Source organism: Bidens hawaiensis, unplaced genomic scaffold (genome assembly GCF_021521415.1).
Source record: "Bidens hawaiensis isolate Kalapana, Puna unplaced genomic scaffold, B.hawaiensis_p1.1 tig00052599_1, whole genome shotgun sequence".
Classification (NCBI taxonomy): domain Eukaryota; kingdom Viridiplantae; phylum Streptophyta; class Magnoliopsida; order Asterales; family Asteraceae; genus Bidens; species Bidens hawaiensis.
Window position 1 is genome coordinate 20,368 of NW_027506228.1, and position 22,029 is coordinate 42,396.

At 39.6% G+C, this 22,029-nt stretch overlaps 1 pseudogene across 1 annotated transcript; it reads left to right on the plus strand.

Annotated features, from left to right (window-relative positions):
• Positions 1-140: 140 nt before the first annotated feature.
• LOC143617163 (carbamoyl phosphate synthase small chain, chloroplastic-like) lies at positions 141-17,939 on the plus strand (annotated as a pseudogene). Its single transcript, XR_013150781.1, has 7 exons — positions 141-190; positions 14,877-14,944; positions 16,223-16,351; positions 16,726-16,835; positions 16,925-17,271; positions 17,637-17,802; positions 17,879-17,939. The product of XR_013150781.1 is annotated as a carbamoyl phosphate synthase small chain, chloroplastic-like (transcript).
• Positions 17,940-22,029: the final 4,090 nt, after the last annotated feature.

Genomic DNA, 22,029 nt, shown 5'->3' on the forward strand with positions numbered 1-22,029 from the left:
GTGATGATGAGGATGACGAAGACGTATACATCAGATACGACAGAGATAATAGTTGTTGGGCTATTCGTCAGGCGAGCGGAGATCTCATCTACCTTACCCACAAAGAACTGCATACTCTGCTAGAACTTGACATCAATTACATGAGAAAGGTAGTGGGTGATGGAAACTATGATGAGAATCTAGATGGCTGGTGACACGTCATCTGAAACATCAAGCTAAGGTGGGATATAAAGATTTTGAGGTAAATAAGGGCAAGAAGTTCAAGAACCCAAGAGAGATCGACCCATCTACCGGAAAACCAAGAGTGATATGGAGATATTGTCACACCCTGATCCAGGGCCTAGGTGCGACGTCCTGGGTTGGTATTTGGTTTTGTAAATATATCAGAGTAGCGGGTTCATTTTTAGCAGAAGTCTTTAAATATATTAAAATATTAATTTACATTATCAAAATTACTCGGGAATTAAATACCCGGGTTTTAGTTTTACAAACAGTGATATTATTATTACAAGGATTTTATAAATATCAAAATTGAGCCATCCTGAGCGATCTTCTAATGACTTTCATCCTTGTATACTGTCTATTGTCATCTAGTTACCTGCATTGGTTGGAAAACACGTCAGCTATACACTGGTGAAATGTTGAATCAATAAAACAGTTTATAACAGTCGTTAAATACAAACATAGTTTTCTGTTTCACAAGCTCAGCAGGAATGCCTGTCCATTCCCGGGATTTGTACCACTGCCCTACACACACAATTCAAAGGTTCCCCAAGTACATAGCCCCTGTTCGGGGACAACCTTCCCCTAGACTATGTAACCCTGTTGGAGAACTGGTTATGACTGACTTGGTTTTGTATGCCAATTATCAGTTATGTATGGATCCACACACATGTGTATTCGGTCTGAGTTGCTTTTTATTATCTATTTTGTATTATAACGATTTTAGAGAAATAATCTCATATAAAAATTTATCAACCTCTTTGCAATAAACAACCTGTCTATTACAAGAGTAAAATTAGTTTAGACAATAAAAGGTTTAACGTGTTCACCTTGTATTATCAGTTGGTAATATCAGAATTCTTCCCTCGGTATGCTCTTAACCTATATATATATAATAGGTATGCATAAGTACCTAGTTGGTATAACTATTCAGCAAACTTTAAGCCTGTTTCAGTTATGCAGACTCGAGGTCTGATTAGCAGACTCTTAGGTCTGATTCAGTTCAGCAGACTCGAGGTCTGATCAGCAGACTCTCAGGTCTAACAAAATCTTAGTATAGTTATAGTCGTTTTTATAAAAATACTTTGTATTTACATATGACGTTTGGAATAGCACGCTTTGGCCTAATAAAGGATATCACGTTAGCAAACTTCTCCAGGTAAGCAAACGGGTCCCACGGTTGATTGGGATGTGTACGAATTGCTTTCCCTAGGCAAGAAGAGTCTATTAATGATATCCCCCTTCCAGTTACTACGTGCCCGTCAAAATAATAGTTTTGATAGTATTACTTCACATGGAAGCAACGTCTTTGTTTTATAAAACATTACTTGGAAAAGATTGACAGTTTAACGACTATACCATTAACTAAGTTCTAGTAACTATATAATAAAGTAACTAGTAAAGTAACTTAACCTTAATCCTCCCTTAGTCGGCTAGACGGAAGTAAAACTAAGAAAACAGCAGCAGTTCGACTTGTGCTTCGTTTACGAGATCAGCAGCTCGTTTAACAGCGTAACAACACCTCGTTTTTTCGCGAGAACAGCCCTCGGAACCCCAGACTTCTCTGGCACGATTCCTTAGGCTAACTATGTGAGAATGAGTGTGAAAATGGGATGAATGGGGCTGAACCCGTAGCTGCCTATTTATAGCCTCGACTTGTGCATCTTCGCGATACGCGAAGATGCAGGCTATGTCGGTTCGCGATACGCGAAGATGCATGACGGCGCCGCAATTTTTCATGCCAACCCCGTGCTGACACGTGTCGCCACGTAACTGGATAAGCTTTGAAATGTGTGCTAACAACTTCGCGATACGCGAAGTTGTTCAGCCTTGCATCTTCGCGACGCGCGAAGAAGCATAAAGTTCAGAATTTTCATTTTCAGTCGTTTTATTTTCAGACTTGGCATTTTTACCCCTTTAACTTCTAAAAATTACATTTTTGGCCCAAAACTAGATGGGGTATTTTTACAGTTGTTGGTGCATGAGTGTCAGTAGTTCATAGTCTAGTGTCTGTAATCGAGTCTGTATTGTAATTTATGTTTTTGTTTAAAGCGAAGTTGTCAACAAGTTCGCCTAGGCGAACTTGTTGAACAAGCGAAGTTATGGACAACTTCGCCTGAACATGTCAGGCGAAGTTGTCGTGTATTTATACTCAAGCCTACGGCTTGGTTTAGGTTGATCGTAGAGTTGAATCAATCAGTTAGTTGTTCAGTGAATCGAGTTTGTTCGGTAACGTGAGTCTGTAATAGTGATATCGTATCACGTGTTCGGTTATCAATATAACGTGTTCGTTTATCGTATCGTGTTGGTTTGATTTGCTTTCTACACTCGTAACGATCTACGCAGGGATTCCGCACCTGAGTAGACCGCGATATCTCGTGTGATCCGTCCAGGGAACCTACAATTGGTATCAGAGCGTTTGCTCGATTGTGTGGTTCGGGATATTCACGCGGGTGTAGAAATCGTCTCGTTTCGACTATTCGCGGGACGTGTTTTTGGTGTTTTTGATCATTCTTACCTCCTACCATCGTGTTCAAGCCTTTACACCGTCAAAAACCTCGTTAAAATCCGATTTACAGATCTGCAGAAACTTCGTGTTCATCAGGCGAAGTTGCCGTCACTGTTCGTAGGGTTTCGGCGAAGATATAAGGTTAAGCGAAGTTATCAACAACTTCGCCTACATTATCAAGTTCGCCTAGTTCAAGCGAAGTTCTCTACAACTTCGCCTACCTCTTAAGTTCGCTTACCTCAAGCGAAGTTAAGAATCAGCGAAGTTATACAGCAGTGTTATCAGCGAAGTTCTTCAGCGAAGTTCTCTACAACTTCGCCTACTTTAAGCGAAGTTATCCGTAACTTCGCCTTCAGTACTTTATCGGAAAAAAAAAAACTTTTAACTTTTCAGGTTTCTTACTTTTCGGGAAAGATGTCGTCGATCAACATCTCTGAGTTAGTGAAGATGGAAGTTGAAGCAGGGTCAGCTACTAAGGCCCCAAGATTGCTGAAGGGAACCGATTTCGTTGCATGGAAGGATCGGTTCATACAGTACGTCAAATACCAGGATGCGAAGATGTGGGTATGCATCCAGGATGGTTATATTCCACCAATTATGGAGTATGAAGGTCGTGACCAAATCAAGAAGTATAGTAAAATGGAAGAAGAAGAGAAAAAGATGTATGAGGCCGAGAGCAAGGCTCATGCTGCTATTACTATGGCTCTTCCACAAGAAATCCTTCATACGTTTAGAAAGTACACATCAGCAAGATAGCTTTGGGAAGCTCTTGAGAGCAGATTTGAAGGGAATTTAGGAATCCGGGCTTCAAAAATAAAACTGCTCAAGACCCAGTTCTCAGTCTTCAAGTATTTGAAGAATGAATCATTAGATGATATCATCACTCGATATTATCATCTGATGACTGAACTGAGCAACTATTCCATTTCTTACAGAGAAGAAGAGATAGTTGAGAAGCTTCTGGATGCTCTCCCACCAAAATGGGAGATGTACACTGTGCTGATGAGGGAAGACAAGGACTTTCCCATATATGATCTAAAAACGGCAGTCAACAAGCTCAGAACCTTTGAGCTTAACATGGTAAGAAAGGAGACATCTATGGATCAGGTTCAAGATCCAAGTATGTATGGAGCTAAAGTCAACACTAGCTCAGGCTCAAAGACTGAATCAGCTGCTTACTACTCGAAGGGAGAGTCGGGCCCCAACTCATCACATGAGGGGCATGTGTCAGTTAACACAAATGGGGATGTTTGCTATGTAGCAGCTGGATCTAGTGGTTCTCAACCCCAGGCAAGCAAGAGTAGTTGCTCTTCAAGTGCTCCCAGCAACAACTACTCCAAGATGCCTATGAGTGTCAAGTCTGCTGAAGAGCAGTTTGGCCTCTATGCTTCTTTCATTGCTTCCTATGAGAACTATATTCAAGGGAAGATTGTTGATCCAGCTATGTTGGATGAAGATTACGATCAGATTGATGCTGACGATATGGAAGAAATGGATCTACAATGGCAGATGGCCATGATTGTAAGGAGGGTGAAGAGGTTTATAAATAAGACCGGTAGAAAGTTTGTCGGAGGAAGACCAGGGTTCAACAAGTCAAAGGTAAGGTCTACAATTGTCAACAAAACGGTCACTTCACAAAAGAATGTAGGAATGAGCGTGTAGAACGAAGTCAAGGTAAGTCTACACCGCATAATGAGGGAAGAAGAGATTACAGTGCCATGATTTCCAGAGGAGATGGTGAATACAACTGGAACCTGCTTTCTAAAGAAACTTTTGAGCAGGCAAATTTGGCAAAGGTTGAAACTGAAGAAAGTGAGAGGGCTACCAAAGAAGAAAAAGCTCTTATGGCAGATGACAATGACCAGCTCTCCAAGGTATGTTCTAAACCTATATGTTCAAAATGTGAGAACTTGTCTGAGCAACTAGCAACCATAACTGATCAGTATGTTAGGTTGGATGCTGAATTTAAAACCTTAAAAGAAGATCATCACTTTATTAAATCAAGAGAAAATAATTATAAAATTAAAATAAAAGCTTGTGAAAAAGATGTTAAAAGTTTAAAAACTAAACTTGCTGAAAAAATTGAAGTGATTGATTTAAGTTATGAGGTTTTGGAAGAAAAGACCAAACTAATTGCTGAGAGAGAAAAACAGATTGCTGACCACCAGGTGAAAGTGGTGGAACTGAATCGAAAACTGGAGCAGTTCAGAAATTCTTCTGCTATTCTTGATCACCTTGTTAGTGATCAAGGTTCCTCTGCTAAGAGAGGAGGAATCGGTTATCATGAGGTTCCACCACCGTACAATCACAATTACACTTTTAACCCTAGTGTTCAGAAATCTATTGATTTTGAGGTTGCTCAGGCAGTGCCAATTAAAGTAACTGTCAAAAAACCAAATGTTAGTGAAGGTGAAACAAGTTCGCCTGTTTCAAGTGTTGAAATTTCTGTTCAAAGTCCAGTCTCATCAGATTCGGATAAGTCATCCGAGTCTGGTAAGGCAAAAGAGGAAGTTGTGTTACCCAAGAGTGGAGAAAAAGATAAAACGAATAAAAAGAGTACTCCACTAAATCCGTACGTCCCACCATATGTGAGACAAACGGGCGGTAATATAGCCTCGACATCTAAAACACCTGTTGATAAAAAGGCTAAGCATAGGTGTTGTTTTAGATGTAATCAATTAGGGCACCTAGTTGCAGATTGCCCTCTGAAGCAGCGATTCAGAGGAGTAAGGCCTACTAAAACTGAGCATAAGCTTAATGGTAATTATTATACTGCTAAAAATGAAAACCATTCAAAATTCAAAAATGTAACTAATTCAGGTTTTCATAGAAATAAATTTCAGTTTTACTCTTCTAATAACCAAACCACAAGCTATAATACTTTCAATTCTCAAAGGTTTGGAAGGCCTTACAATCAATCTTCAATAAGATATCCTAATGGGACTTACAGGAGTTATCGAGATACTAACTTTGGAAAGCCAAAGTTTGGGATGTATAGATCCAAGACCAATTGGTCTTGGGTCCCTAAATTCTAATCTTTAGCTTTATTGTGCAGGAACAGTTGAACAGGGCTGCCAACAATCTTTGGGTTGTAGATAGCGGCTGTTCCCGGCACATGACGGGTAACAAATACTTGTTACACAATTTGAAACCTGTTCAAGGAGGGAGAGTAAGTTTTGCCGGAGAAAGTGGAGGCAATATTACTGGAAAGGGAACGGTGTCGAACGGAAAGATGACATTGGAGAATGTTAACTTTGTAGAAGAATTGAAATACAATCTGCTAAGTGTGTCGCAGATTTGTGATAAGGAGTACACCGTTCATTTTACAAAGAACGAGGCGATTGTGTTGAAACCAGGTTTTCAGATACCTGAGGAGTGGATTTTGATGAAGGCTCCACGTGAAAGAAATACGTACACTATGGATATGAGATCAACTGAAATGGCCACGGCAGATTCATGCCTTATGACAAAAGCGAGTGAAACAGAGTCCGAATTGTGGCATAGGAGAATGGGGCACATTCATCTTCGGAAGATGAACCACATTGTCAGGAATGGGCTTGTGCTGGGCGTTCCCTTGAAAAATTTCAATTTTGAAGATAAATGTATAGCGTGCAAGAAGGGAAAGCAGCACAAGAAATCCCATCTCACCAAGAAAGTCAATTCAATTGCCAGTACTCTGGAGTTGCTTCACATGGATCTCTTCGGTCCCGTGAATGCAAAAAGTCTTGGAGGAACTTCTTATTGCTTGGTGATCACCAAGTATGTCCATGATTGGGTTGTAGATAGCGCTCAAACGATTCAAGATGGAGGACAGCACTCCATTCGACACTCCAATCTGCGTCAATCACAAATTGGGTGCTGAGTCAGACGGTGATGCAGATGTGGACCCAACTCAGTATCGGGCTATTATAGGTTCTTTAATATACTTAACTGCTTCTAGGCCTGATATAATGTTTGCTGTTTGTCTTTGTGCTCGTTTTCAGGCAAACCCAAAGGAATCTCACATGAAAGGTGTGAAGAGGATCTTGCGGTATCTCAAGGGCAAACCGAAGCTGGGGTTGTGGTACCCGAGAGGAGGAGACTTGGAGCTAGTCGCCTACACAGACTCTGATTATGGTGGGTGCAATCAGAGTCGGAAGTCAACAACAGGAGGATGTCAGTTTCTTGGTGGCAGATTGGTGTCGTGGCAATGCAAGAAACAGACTTCGGTCGCAATTTCAACCTGTGAAGCAGAATACATGGCAGCATCCAACTGCTGCTCCCAGGTTCTTTGGATTCAACAACAGTTGCGCGACTATGGTCTGAATTTCTTACTTACTCCTATTTGCATTGATAACACAGCTGCTATCTCAGTAACTAACAATCCCGTGAAACATAGTAAAACTAAACATATTGACATACGTCATCATTTCATACGGGATTGTGCTGAGAAGAAACTGATAGTGCTTGAAATGGTAGATACGCTTGATAATTTCGCTGATCTTTATACTAAAGCGTTTGATAAAACAAGATTTCAAAACCTTATCGAGCTAAATGGGATGATCAATCCCGAGTAACCATGCTTTTCTTGTAATATTTAAAAAAAAAAGGGGGTCACTGTCGCTTAAAAATATGTCGGTTACATCAGTTTGAAGGACTTGTCTTCGGATATGTTTTGGTCCTCATTTTCTACTTGTAGATTTTGAGGATAGCCATTAACCAGATTACTGATTGTGACCGGGGCGGTTTATGATGAGTTTTCATTCTTTCGCTTAAAATTAGTCGATCATACTTAGTTATAAGGACACATACTAGTATGTGGTCGGTCCAGCTGATCCATTGGATCTTCGGGATAGCCGTTTACCTGAAGACTTTGTTTTGGTCGGGGCGATTAATGTTAAAATTTTGAAAAAAAAAAGGGAAATGAAATTATTTTTCAAGTCTACTACTTCGTAAGAAGTACGTTTGCTATGTTAAACAGAAAATTTGATCCAACATTGGAAAATGATAGATATACTAATTCTGTGTGCTTAACTAGTGAAGTTATTAGGCTTAAAAGGCTTTAGGACAGTCATTGTATGTCAAGGTAACTTTTTATGGTGCGTAAAAGTAGACGTGATACAAACTAAATTTACTTGATTTTACGTGGAAACTCCTTAAGAGTTTTGCTTGTCTTCATTTTTATCTTTCCAAGTGATAGGCAGAAAAGCTATTACCCAGTCATACACGAGCCCATGTGTGTTCTGATTCCCGTGAAGATAGCGTTTCAAGAAACTGCAGTGATCCAGATTCGGGACTTGCAGTTGGTTTACTACTCTGAAGTCTATGTAAATTTGTGAGTTATTAAAAAAAATAAAAATTTTTTTGAGTTAATGAAACATTCTATAGCTGAAAATGTCAAGACTTCTCAATCATAGAGTAAGAAGGAGAACGGGAAGCAGATGAAGAGTAATTACAAACTTAATCAGACACTATGGGTCGAGGTCAATTCGGGGTGACTTGGGGAAAGCCAAATACGCTTTGAGGATAGATAGGAGGCATCAATATTTCTGAGTTGTTGCCCACTTAAATTTTGAGGCATAATTGAACCTAACTCGTATCACAGAAACGATGAAAACCATCTTAAGTATATTACATGCTTACACCCTGTTTCCTTATGTCATAATACAGCTAAACACGGATCTATGTGACAGTCACATACTTAGTATGATTCATGTTCGGATCTTTTCTAAAACGTAGCAGTCCCTATCGAGACTGAAATTTGATCCCTTATACTTAAATTGTTAAAAGTTTTCTTTTTATGTAGTTGTATGCTTTTATAAAAGGTTACTTGGACTTAATCGTGTCATTTAGTTCATAAAGGAAAGTTTTATAACTTGATTGAAAAAATGTTAAAATTATAAGGTTAAATTTTGTAAATATAGGCGATGTTGTTGAACAGGCGAAGTTGTGGATAACTTCGCCTAGGCGAAGTTATCCGTAACTTCGCCTGTATAACTTCGCCCCTATATAAGGATTTTCAAGAGTCAAACAGTTCATTATTTCTCTGATCAGCGAACTTACCCTCGAACTTATATCCTCCGTTTACACAGCGAACTTATATACTGATCCTACTTGTTTTCTTTCTTCGATCTCAAACCGATTTAAAGGTGTGTTTGGGTTATATATCTTTTACTCGATGTTCGATGTTGTTAATCCTAGGTTGTTTCGACACCCGGTTAACGACCTCGGATGTTCGAAACCTATACCCGATTTCAAAACTTGTTTTACGTGTTCATGTACAACCTGGTCGTTTAGTTATCATTAATATCATGTGTTTGAGCCTCCTCAATCGTCAAAGTTAATCGAAACACCGGTTTTCCGGATTTCGATTAACCTTACTGTCGCCGTTTCAGATTCAGACGAAGTTAAGGTTTAAGCGAAGTTATCCTTAACTTCGCCTGGAGCTTAAATTCGCCTGAGGCGAAGTTATCCGTAACTTCGCCTGATGCTCAACTTCGCCTGAAACTTAAATTCGCCTGAGGCGATGTTGTGGTGAGGCGAACTTAAAGATGAAGCGAAGTTGTTCCCAACTTCGCCCCAACTTTAACTTCGCCTGGAACCTTTTTAACTTAATAATTTTTAGTCGAACTTAAAGCTGAAGCGAAGTTGTTTCCAACTTCGCCCAAACTTTAACTTCGCCTATACAGTCTTTATCACAACTTCGCTCATGGTAATAAGCGAACTTGTGTTATGCTTTAATGTTTATCTTACTTGGTTCGTTTGTTGCAGATATGGCTGTAGTAGCTGGTGCTGGAGGTGCTGGAGGCGATGACGGAGATAACCAGAGACATTTTTTCCCGGGTCACAATATGTACATTACCTTAGACCCGGAAGCGAGCGGCGTAGAGGACTACCGTGAGATCATTTCTTTCCTCATTCGCTCGAGGATATTTCACGCAATCACGACGACTCTGCCGATATCCTTACCCAATATCAAGGATTTCTGGCAGACGGTGGAGTATGATTGTCGTGTTGAGCCCCGGTCATGAGAGCAACAGTCAACAACCAAGAAGTTCAGTTCTCGTCTGAACAGATACGGGTGGCGTTACGCTTTGGAGAGGAGACTCGGGACGACCCGACTGACTTTGTGGCTCCGTTTCGTGATGGAGCGTTTCTACGAATGGGCTATTCTGGTCCATTGGGCGATACCCAGAGACGGAAGGGGTTCCTGCTCGATCAGTGGCGCTTCCTCATGCACGTCATGATTATGTGTATGTCTGGGAGGAAGGCGGGCACTGATGGTATGGGTGCGACCATGCAGTCAGCAATGACTGCTCTGACTTATAACAAACGTTATAGTTTTAGTCAGATGGTCTTTTACGAGATCGACAGACAGAGGAGGGCGATAGCTCGGGAGCGGTTCATTATGTATCCAAGATTCATCCAGATGATCTTGAACCATGTGGCTCCGAATTTGCCTCAACGACGCCCGATAAGATACGTGGAGAGTGTGAGCAAGCGTATCTTTGCTCAATGTCGCACTTCCAGTGCGAGGAGCAAGCCTGAACTGCGTCCAAGGCATACTCCACTCTTTGGGTTCTTAATAAACCCGGGGTATGTTCCTGCTGCTGGGGACGAGTTCAGAGATCCTCAACCACGACAGGCGGGAGCACCTCGAGCTGTACCTGCTGCGCCTGTTGTGCCGGCTGAAGAGGATGTAGACCTTGATGCTGCATTTGGCGGCCAAGGATTCTTCGACATGGATCGTTTTGATCCACAAGAAGATGTGCAGGTCTCTGCTGCACAGGTTAGGGAAGTGAGTGTAACTAGAGCAGCTACGACTGTGGCTGACTCAGATCTTGACGATGTGATGGATGAAGCGAGGAGGATGTTGGTGACACGTGAGAGGACGTTGGGGAAGAGGAAGAGGACAGTTGATGATACTGAGTCTGAAGAAGAAGAGGATATACACAAGTTGATCAGACGTTCACGACGTGAAAGGACAGGTGCTGGTATGGGAGCTGGAGAGACTTCACGAGTCATGCGTTTTGCTCCATCTGCACTGTCAGGTATGTCAATTGTTCCTACTTCTGTACAGGTTACAAGCGCCGCAGATGTTCCTGGGGTGGCTACATCAGCCGTCGGCATCTCATCCACTACACTACAGACGACGACTCCGGAGATTGTGTCGTTACCACCTCCAACGCTTACTCCTTCAGAGGTGGTGGCACAATTTGTAGAGTCGACGGTCGTCGCAACTGCAGGGTTGTCGGTCACGATACCACCTGCGGTTACGTCCACAACTGCTTCTGAAGTCCCAGTTGCATTCGAAATCCCTGCTGAGTATACTCCAGATACATCTAATATGAGATTTGATTTCGATGCAACCATCTCAGACTCGGAGAGAATAGCTGCACTTGAGCGGGTCGTGGCAGAGCAATCAAGGATCAACTTTATCCAGACCCAGGCTATTCAACGCCTTGTAGCAGAAAATCAACTACAGTCGTCCCTCCTGGTTGAGCATGGGAGGATTATAGATGCTATGAAGGCGTTCTTGGCATCTCAGGGGGAGACAGGCTGTAGAGGCGACGAGTTAAGGACTAAGAAGAAAAACGACAGAGACGATGATCCCAATGCACCGAAAGGTGCAGGTGGTGAGTTGCCAAGAACTACTCAAGCTCTTGGGACTTCCACAGCTCAGGGGGAGTCTGCAGGTGCAGTTGGTGGTGATGAGGTGGTGATGGTTGATGATGAAGATGATGTGATCGATGCATCAAGGAGGTTCCAATGAAGACTATGCCTCAAGATGTGTTGAAGAATCTAAAATGGTGGTACGTTGATTGCCAGACTGCTGAAGCCGTGATGGAAGAAGAAGACGAACAAGAAGTGCTGAGGGTGTATGATCCGATGCATCTTGTTAACTTATCGAAAGCTGATCTGCAAGTGTTGAATGAAAAGAAGATATTCTATATTCCTGCTTGGAAGGATGAAGCAAGGAAATATCAGCGAGTAGTCACGGTATGTGTTAGAGAAGGAGTGCATGCGTGAAGATACAGGATTACAAGACAAGAGCTTAAAGATCAAGATATGAAGCTACTGCCAAGGGGGAGTCTGTTGGTGCATGAGTGTCAGTAGTTCATAGTCTAGTGTCTGTAATCGAGTCTGTATTGTTATTTATGTTTTTGTTTAAAGCGAAGTTGTCAACAAGTTCGCCTAGGCGAACTTGTTGAACAAGAGAAGTTATGGAAAACTTCGCCTGAACATGTCAGGCGAAGTTGTCGTGTATTTATACTCAAGCCTACGGCTTGGTTTAGGTTGATCGTAGAGTTGAATCAATCAGTTAGTTGTTCAATGAATCGAGTTTGTTCGGTAACGTGAGTCTGTAATAGTGATATCGTATCACGTGTTCGGTTATCAATATAACGTGTTCGTTTATCGTATCGTGTTGGTTTGATTTGCTTTCTACACTCGTAACGATCTACGCAGGGATTCCGCACCTGAGTAGACCGCGATATCTCGTGTGATCCGTCCAGGGAACCTACAACAGTGTTACAGATTTGGGCTTCCCAAGACAGTCTCATCGTCTATCATGGTGAACCATATACTCCAAACCTTTTCTGAGAGTTTATTGGTTGGGAGCTCGACAACACAACGAGTGAAGCCGTCATACATTGCAAAGATATGCATGAACTTCTTGTATTTAACAAGCACGAGTTGATGGGGCTAAGCAAGGAGGATATTCTGAAGCTCTACAACTCACCCCTGTCCAAGGTTAAAGACATTGGCCGTCAAAACACTGACCGGATAGTTGATGCTTTCAACAAATTCGTCAAGAGACTTGTTGAGATTCCACTATCTAAGGAAGGCATTCTGGAATACGGACACCAGACGGCTTCCAATACTAAAGACTAGAGGGAGATTGTTGGGCCCCGTTTTGTTTGTGTTAAGTCTTTTGTATTGGAATGTATGTATTGGGCTTGTATGTGTTGTTTTTGTATGTTATTGGGCCTAAGGCCATGTAAAGAAGCCCATTGGGGCATTATGAAATGAAAGAACTTCTCATGCATGCTTCCTATAAAATAGGAAGCATGCCATGAGAAATAAGCTTTTGGTCATTCTTATCCTCTCATCTTTTCTCTTTCTAACAAAAGTCAAACATAAAAGTACAAGATCCGAGACCTAAGGTGACTTGGTGTGATATTCCACTAGCACCAAGTTTGGTTGATCCAAGATAGTTGTTAGATCCACCCCTTCGGGACCTACAAAACTGTGTTTATAAGTAATTCTAACGTTAAATACTTGCATAAAATGAATGGTGATAACTATCAGGAACACCATATTGTCAAATATCTAAAAATTATGAAAAACAATTTTCTAATAGAAAATATATGCACACAAACTTCTTCATTTTTCATTTTGTAAAGATTCTAAATTTTGAATGTGTAACATTCGTTGTTTGAAAATAATAAATAAAGAAAGTTTTATTATTTAAAATGTGTGTTGTTATTTAAGTATGTTAAATAATAATAGGATTGAGTGGTAGGCTTAGGCGTAATACATGGACTTGGAAATGGTTGCGGGCCTAAGGTCCAGGGGATTGGAGTATTTAACTACTTAACCTCCCTAAAATCCTAACTTCTCATTTCCATCACCTTTACCTCCATACACACACACACACTCAAAAACACGCACAAACACTCCTGCCTCTCATCCGGATACGAGATCCAAGAGAAACCAAGGAGATTTCATGTTCAAGCACCATCAAAAAACAAGAAAATACGTCTAGATTCACGTGTTGGTCCAGATCCGAACCAACTAGAACTCGCAAGGTAAGTCCTTAATATAAAGGTTAGGTTTTTTATGTCGGTTGTTTTAAGATTCGATACTAAGCAAATCGGGCCTTATAGGTAAGAAAAAGCATAAACTTTTGGTAAACATGTTGTTGGGTTAAGTCGGGGTGGAACTAGTGGTATTCAGACCATGTTAAGCAAGAGAATGAACTTGTTACGGCCCAGAACTCGTTTTATTAGTAAAACAGGCATAACGGGACGTAAGGAAGTGACCAGAACGGAAAGGCACGAAAAACAAGTTTCGAATAGAGTCGGATGGGATGACTCGATTCGTTCGAACGAATCGAGTCGAATGGGAAGAGTCGATTTGATTGGAACAAATCGAGTCGAAATGGGATGACTCGACTCAATTGGATTGACTCGACTCGATTGGAAGGACTCGACTCAATTGGATTGACTTGACTCGACTCGATTGACTTGACTTGACTTGATTACTTTGAAACTCAAATTGATTGGTTTGAATTCGATTAAAATGGACTTAGCTCAAATCATAAAAAAAGTCAGTTTTTTCGATGAATTTTTAATGAAGGCTTATTAATGAAATAAAAATTTTCATTAATAAGTCAGCTCGACCCTAGCTAGGGCTCTGCCCCTTGGACTTTTCTAGGGGCTGCCGCCCCTAGGTCCCGCTGCCAGGGGTGTTACCACCGGACCCCCGTTAGTTAGGGACTTCACTAACCTATAATATAATCTAGTTAGGAGTAGCTAAGTGATGCTTGTAACTTGTTAAATAGTTAGTCGTGCTCAGTTGAAGAGAGGGCATCACCATTAACTCCGAGAGGAAACGGGATTCAGGTGAGTTTATAACCTCTTTCTCTATTATGTTTTTGGGGCTGTGTGCATACTCCTAGGTGTCTAGTAAATACACTTACCTCAAGTGCTAAGTGTATGCTATGTGAATGTTTATGAATGATATTTGAATGATACCGAAATAGTTAAGAGTATGTACGTAGATGTATATGAATATATATTTATAACAAAAGATAAGTAAAGTATGTATAGTTGTATGGTAAAGTATGCATGGTCATATGAAAAGATATGTATGGTTGTATGATTGTATGGAATGAGAAGAAGGGCACCAGACCCTAATAATATCCAAGGTATGTAGGGCACCAGACCTTAACAATATCCGAGGTATGTGGGGCACCGGACCTAATAATATCAGAGGTATATAGGGCGAAATGCTCTTAAAACGTAGAGATAGTATGTATAAACTAAATGAGTTAAAACATGAAAGTACTAAAGGTATGAAAACATGCTATGTTACATGGTTTTGTTTAGTTACTTTGAAAGTCAACCCATTTTGACTTTGGTTGATGAAATGTGTTCCTCAGCACTTCAAACTATAGATGCACGGAATCACTTTCTGACTATTTGTCGAAAAGGAACATCATGGGAATATGTATGTGACTATGTTCTCCGTCTCATATTTTATAAGGTTATAAATTATGGTTATTATGGTTGTTAGGGGCGGACCTAGCTCTTTAGCAGGGGTAACCTCCGCTGCCCTCAACTTTTCGCCGATAGTGTAGAAAATTATTTTTTAGGCAGGTTTTCGTATTTCGTTACCCCTGAAAAAATATGACGTTGCCCCTATTTGTTTTACACCTCAACCAATTTAAAAGTTCAACCAAATAAAAGCCCCAACCAAAGTTTAAAGCCCAAACCAATTAAAACCCATTAACCATTTTTCAAAAATAATACTCATTGTTCGGAAATTGAAAACTAGCCAGACATCAAACGGCGTTGCACCCGACACCACCACTCAACACCATTTTGAGGTTGAAGTTTTTAATATGATTTTGGATATGCAAATCAAGAACATGAAAATAGATTCGGTGAGGTCTCAACTAGTTTGTTAGAAAATATGTCTGGTTTAAATCCTTGCAATTTATTTTCTAAGTTTGATATATCTAAGATAGTGTCATTTTATGAGATGCGTCTGAATGATTTTAGTAATGAAGAAAGATGGTGTATTTCGGTGATGATCTTATGACCTTTTATCACCCTTTAAAGGAAGATGATAAATTTGCAAAAATGAGTATAATGTGTGACCTTGCTCGTGTAATGGTGGAAACAGAATACACCCAATTTTCCTTTGGTTTTATCGAATATTGAAGCTAGCGTTGGTTTTTACCGGTTGCAACGGCAACCATTGAAAGATGTTTTTCTAAATGAAGCTTATCAAGATGGATTTGTGCAACCGAATGGGTGATGAGTATTTGAACAATGCTTTAATTTGTGCGATCGAAAGTGAAACGCTTGATAAAGTAAAGAAGAGGATGTAATGTCTTGATTTAAAGCTTTTAAAAACCGAATAGAAGAAATTTGCACCATATGTGTTTAAATTTATTTATTATCGTGTTTCTATACATCAAGGGCGGCTATGAGGCATGGCCGGGTGGTCGACCAATCCCGACCCGACACCCCGATAGGCCTGAATTTTTATTTTTTAATTATATATATTTTAAAAAATATGTATTTTTAATGTTTAAACCCAATTACACCACTAATTTAAGGGCTGGTTTTTTTTCGCCTTCGGCCTAAAAAATTTTCACGATTCTCGGCAAAGGCCCTAGTTTACATTGTGTGAAATATGGTAAAAAAAAATGAACGTTACCCCTAAAATGGATGTCTAGATCCACCACTGATGGTTGTTCTGTTGTTTCTTATGCAACAGATGATGTTGACACTCGTGCAATTACACGTCGGTTATGCGAAGACGGAAGCTTGATTGGTGTTTTGAGTACAGTAGAGTCCAAAACAGATGAGCAGCTTTTGGAGATGTCCCGCACATGGGATATTGTTGGTAATTATAGCCTTCAGGACTGTAAACGAACCGAACGTTTAATGAATTTTCTGTGAACCGTTCGGCAAGAAGTTCGTTTTATTTAATAAATGAAGAACACGAACAACATTGTTTGTCACTTAGTTAAACGAACAAACTCGTCCATTTATGTTCATTTACATTCGTTTATATGTTTATCTTAGGTTTTTAGGTCCATTGCAATTTAGTCTAGTTTTATGAAATTAAAATGATCACCGATATTACAACTTAGCGAACAGGAACACATTCATTTTCTTAGCGAACACAAACAAGAAAACTCTGATCGTTTAATTGTTTGTGTTTGGTTGTTTGTCTTGTTAAAGAGGCGAATGCATTTAATTTCACATTTTTTGCAGGTGTGGATTTAATCTCTAGTGTCTCCTGAAAGAATCCTTATGAATGGGTTGAGAAAACTGGTTTGGAATGGGATTTTAATTCCAACCGAAGACGCAATGAAACTTTCCATGTTGGTATTTTATACTAAACTCGTTAAGGATTCAGGAACGAGATTCTTATAGTTTAACTTGTTTAATTTTCTTTTGTGTTTGAATGAAGGTGGTGGCTTATGATTTTGGTATCAAGCACAATATATTGAGGCGGTTAGCATCTTATGGCTGTAAAATTACCGTTGTGCCCTCAACATGGCCTGCAACTGGGACTCTTAAAATGAACCCAGATGGAGTTCTTTTCAGCAACGGGCCAGGTGACCCGTCTGCAGTTTCTTATGCAGTTGAAACCGTCAAGGAAATTATCGGCAAGGTTCCTATTTTTGGCATTTGCATGGGTCATCAGTTGCTCGGTCAGCATTAGGTGGAAAAACATATAAAATGAAGTTTGGTCATCATGGTGGAAATCATCCCGTTCGCAATATTAGGAAAGGAAGTGTTGAGATCAGCGCACAGGTACTTAATAATAATAACTTGAGCAAGCTACGTTTCTGGTCTCCATGGTTTGAATAGTTTAACCCTTTCAGTCCAAAAAGGAATCTTTTGACATATCGTGGCCTGAGGTTTAAATCTGATCATGCGCCCCTCACATGAGAACAAAATTTTCTTTAAACTTCACGGCACATGATCAGATTTAACAGAAAAATAGATGGGGTTATAGAGTTTAAACCTCGGGTCATTTGTCTAAAGATATCTATTTGGACTAAAAGGGTTAAACATGCTAAACTATAGGGACCAAAAGCTTAATTTACTCTTATAACATTATTTGTATCATTCGGGTTCATTTCAGTTACTTTGATGAAAAAAAACTTATGTTGCAGAATCATAATTATGCGGTTGACCCAGAGTCACTACCGAGTGGGGTGGAAGTGACACATGTGAATCTTAATGATGGAAGCTGTGCCGGTCTCGTCTTTCCTCAACAAAAACTCATGTCTCTTCAGTACCATCCCGAAGCGTCTCCAGGACCTCATGATTCAGACCTCGGTGCGTGTTAATCCTTTACTTTGTTCCTAATTCTAATAAGTGTGTATGCACCTAACATTCTTCATATAATGTGCAGTATTTGATCAGTTTGTGGAGCTAATGAGAAGAGAGAAGCAAAGTTCATGAGTGGTCGATGCAAATCCTGATAAACGAGACCGACTCGAAAAGGGTTATGAGAATGTTAAGAATGCTGTGTTCTTTTCTGGACACTTTATGTTTAACTCATCTCCCAATAACTATTCTATGAATTGCATGTTTTTATGCGTGTTTCATCACCAACATGCCAAGGCGGTTTGACCTAGCCAAGACCGGCTTGGACTGATTTGTAATTTTGCATATTTGGCTACAACCATGCCAAAACTGACCTGGCAGGGTCTGGTTTGGATGGTAGGAAGAGAGGAGTGTTGATGTGTGATTTGTAGCGTACAAACTCTTAAAAGCAAAAAAGGTTACGAGAAGAGAAAGACGAAACAAATATAAGTGTTTACATGGTTTAGAAATGGTTTAAATATGAAACGAAAAGAGACAAAATACTACAAAGTTATTTGATAAAAACATAATTTGTAACTACTAATTACATCGTTCAAAAGCCTTATCAAGCCAGAACACGCCCAATAAGCCTCTTGGAGTCTTGGGGACCATTAAACAACTTAGGCAGAAACCACATGCCTAAGAGCATTCACACCCATAAACCAATTCAAACCTCCACCTCATCGTCACATCATACTTTAATCATTTTTTTAAAAAACCCCCACTTTTTACTCTATCCATAAACCATTAAAAACCTCCACATCATTACTTACTTTTACTATTATTTAATATTTAATAAATTACTTTTACAATACATTAATTTTATAATATTATTATTTAAAATTACTTTAAAATATTTAATATTACCAGAAAAAAAATAATAAAATTAATGTTTAAAAATATTATTTAACTAGTATTCAAGCCCGCCGCGTTGCGGCGGGTCGGGTGTAGCGTTTTGTTCCGATGGCTTTTACATTAATACAATGTGTGCCAAGCTAATACTTCGTCTGCATGAACATACTTTATAGTAGTTTTATAGAAGTCATTGGAGTTTTTACAAAAGGATACATAAGCCACATACCATTGTCCTAAAGAGCAACCATCTTTAGTCATTTACAAAAAGTGGTCGATAACATCATTTAGCTAAATTAAGTTTAAGTCCTAGTTACTTATTTACAAAAGGCTACCAAATGGGACTGTCCTCATCATAAAGCAAGCTCCATTTCCATTGAACAGGACAGAACAATGAGGCAGTGAAGCTTTCTCCATTTCCATTGACTAGGAGTGAGCAATGAGGGAGTGAAGCTTTCTGTAACAGCTCCCAAGAACACCACAATTCGTTTGTCCATGTTTTGGCTTCTTTTTTGGTAAGACCATCACCAAACGTCTTTAATACATCTGTTGATGACACAGTATTCACAGTTAGTAATTGATTGCAAGTAAGAAAATAATTGCATACATTTCTAACCCTTTGTTTTCGACAGATGTAAAAGTGAATATTACCTAAGAAATGCCATGTAAAGAAGACAAATAAGATCAATAAGACCCTGAATCCTTAGCACTATCAACTGCATCACATTACTTATATCCATCAATATTTTGTAGTGTTGTTTGAATTCAACATATTTGTGAAATATGCACTGCACATGCCAAAAATTAAAAATGTAGGTTATTGAAGTTGACATAATTAATCAAGCTAAGCAAAAAGACATAAAATTTACCTCTAATTCATCACATGAGATAAATTATATGGCAATAAGACAAAATAAAGCGAAACGAATTACAATATTCAATCTTGTTGCAACCACCAAATTATCTCCTGAACAGATGCAATTCCCTTTCAAAATGCCTTTAATTTGTAACCACCCTTACTCGCATTCACATATCTTCGTGTGGAGTTCTTCATCCCAATGAAAAACACCATTTCCCCCAACAGAGCCAAACTCTACAAAATCCACAACTAGATTTACTCAAAAGTAATTTACCCAGAAAATAATAATAATAATCCGTAGATCTATCTAGAGGTGGTCAAAAAAACCGGTCCTCGAACCGGTTTGCCGGTTTAAACCGGAAACCGGTTTTTAAGAAAACCGGTTTTTTGTAAACCGGTTTGACCGGTTTACAAACCGCCGGTTTGTATATCGGTTACAATTTTTAGAGCCAAAACCGGTTTTATAACCGGTTATAAAAAAAACCGGTTTTTTTTAATAAATAACCGGTTATAAAAAAACCGGTTAACCGGTTTTTTTATAAACCGGTTTTTGACCGTTATAAAAAAACCGGTTAACCGGTTAAAAACCGGTTTTTTTCCGTTGTATAACGGCTATATAGCCGTTTTTTTTTTTTGACCGTTTTTTTTTTTCCCATTTTACCCCCACAAACATCTATATATAGTTTAGGTTGGGTATTGGTTAGATCACACTCGATTATACAACTCCAAACGCTCTAAACGTTTATTTCATACGCGATTATTTTGTTATCTCACGCTCAATTATACCACATTACCACTCCATACGCTCTTATTTCGTAGTCGATTATCATGGCCTCCCAAAGTGCTGCTTCATCCGTCAACATGGGTGCCTCGAACACGGGAGAAACGGTCGTTCGGGTCATCCCCACGAAACGAAACCAAGATGTTTGGCAACATTTCGACCTATGCGAAATGTCTAACGGTAGCCAAAAAGCTCGATGCAAACATTGTTTGAAGTTTTATGGCAAAGATGCAAAACTCCACTTTAAAAGCGCATGTACAAAGGCCCTTTTGCAAGGCCTTGAAGGACGAATCGGGAAGTAGTTCGCAGCCGGAGATGACGAATCAAGGAACGGTGTTTACGTACGACCTTGAAGCGGTACGTCAACAGTTTTCAAACTTTGTGATTCAACAAACACTTCCTTTCAACCACTTCGACAACCCTCAATTCACGGAGATGATGCAAAAGTATGTTCAACCACGCTACCAACACGTAAGTCGTTCGACCCTTAGAAGAGATTGTTTTAAAGCATGGAAAAACGCTAAATCCGAACTAATTTCATACTTTTCAAACTTACAAACTGGTGTAAACTTAACAACGGATGTGTGGTCGGTACCTAATGGTTCGCCCGACTCATACATTTGTGTGACGGCTCATTGGGTTGACCCCGAGTCGTGGCAAATGATGAAACGAACCGTTGCGTTTCAATTGTTTGATTACCCGCACACGGGTAGAAATATTTTTAAACTCTTGGATAAAGTCATTCGACAATACAAGATTGAACATAAAATCTTTTCAATTTCGTTTGATAACGCGTCCAACAATACGGCCGCGGTTGGCCATTTAAAATTAAAGTATAAACCTATTTGTGATGGAGCGTTTTTTCATAGCCGATGCATTGCACATATTATCAACTTGGCCGTGCAAGATGGGTTAAACGTGATCGAAACGCAAAGAAACAATTTTAAAAGAATGTTACGAGATGTTTTTAGCAACAATACAACATTTTCAAGATACAAAAAATTTTGTGTAGAAGCTAATTGTCAATGGTTGGGGCCAAATTGGGATTGTCCAACAAGATGGAACTCGACTTGTGATATGTTTGAGAAAGCCATCCAACAAAAAGAATCATTAATTGCGTTTCATCAAATTTTGTCAAATAGGGGTAAATGTGCACCGTACGATCCTAGAAACTGGTTATTGATTGAGATCGTTACGGAGGTCCTTCAAATTTTTAAATCTTGCACAACTAGTTTATCCGGGGTTTACTATCCAACAAACCCCATTGCTTTACCAAAAATTGCTGTCATGTGCACAAAGTTGAGTGAACTTCATTGTAGGGGTGCACCTTATTTTGATATGGGTGTAAAAATGAAAGAAAAATTTAGGAAATATTTTCAAGAACTACCCGCTGTTTTGACATGTGCTGCTGCGTTAAACCCTTGCATCAATGTTGGTGGTGTTGAAGCTTTAATAGAAAAAATTTGTGATGAGCTAGAGTTAAACGACGATCAAAACCCCTATTATAACCAAACTTTAAAGAATGCTTTCAACACCACCTTGTCAAACATGTATGATGTTTACCTTACAAAATACGGGTCGTCTTCCCAAATTCATGACTCGTTAAGAGCTGTTGCCCAATCCCAATCCCAAACCGACCTTGAAATGGGGATGTACTACATGATTTGGGAAGACGCCGGTAAACGTCAGAAGGTAAACACCCCAA